A 493-nucleotide genomic window follows, 5' to 3' on the forward strand; every position below is an offset into this window, starting at 1 on the left:
ATCTTGGTTTTATTCCACTCTAACTCTGTTTTTCTTGGTTTTTTTCGGCTCTAACCCTTTTTTTCTTGGTTTTCTTACGTACTAATCCTGTTTTTCTTGGTTTTCTTCTGCTCTAACCCTGTTTTTCTTGTTTTTTTTCGGCTCTAACCCTGTTTTTCTTGGTTTTTTTCGGCTCTAACCCTCTTTTTCTTGGTTTTTTTCGGCTCTAAACCCGTTTTTCTTGGTTTTCTTCCGCACTAACCAAGTTTTTTCATGGTTTTTTTCGGCTCTAACCCTGTTTTTCTTGGGTTTCTTCCGCTCTAACACTGTTTTTCTTGGTTTTCTTCCGCTCTAACCCTGTTTTTCTTGGTTTTCTTCCGTTCTAACCCGGCTTTTCTTTGTTTTTTTCGGCTCTAACCCTGATTTTCTTGGTTTTTTTCGGCTCTAACCCTGTTTTTCTTGGTTTACTTCCGCTCTAACCCGGCTTTTCTTGGCTTTTTTCGGCTCTAACCCT

Source organism: Coturnix japonica, unplaced genomic scaffold, assembly GCF_054131305.1.
Source record: "Coturnix japonica strain WE unplaced genomic scaffold, WE-NBRP24 Scf074, whole genome shotgun sequence".
Taxonomy (NCBI): Eukaryota; Metazoa; Chordata; class Aves; order Galliformes; family Phasianidae; genus Coturnix; species Coturnix japonica.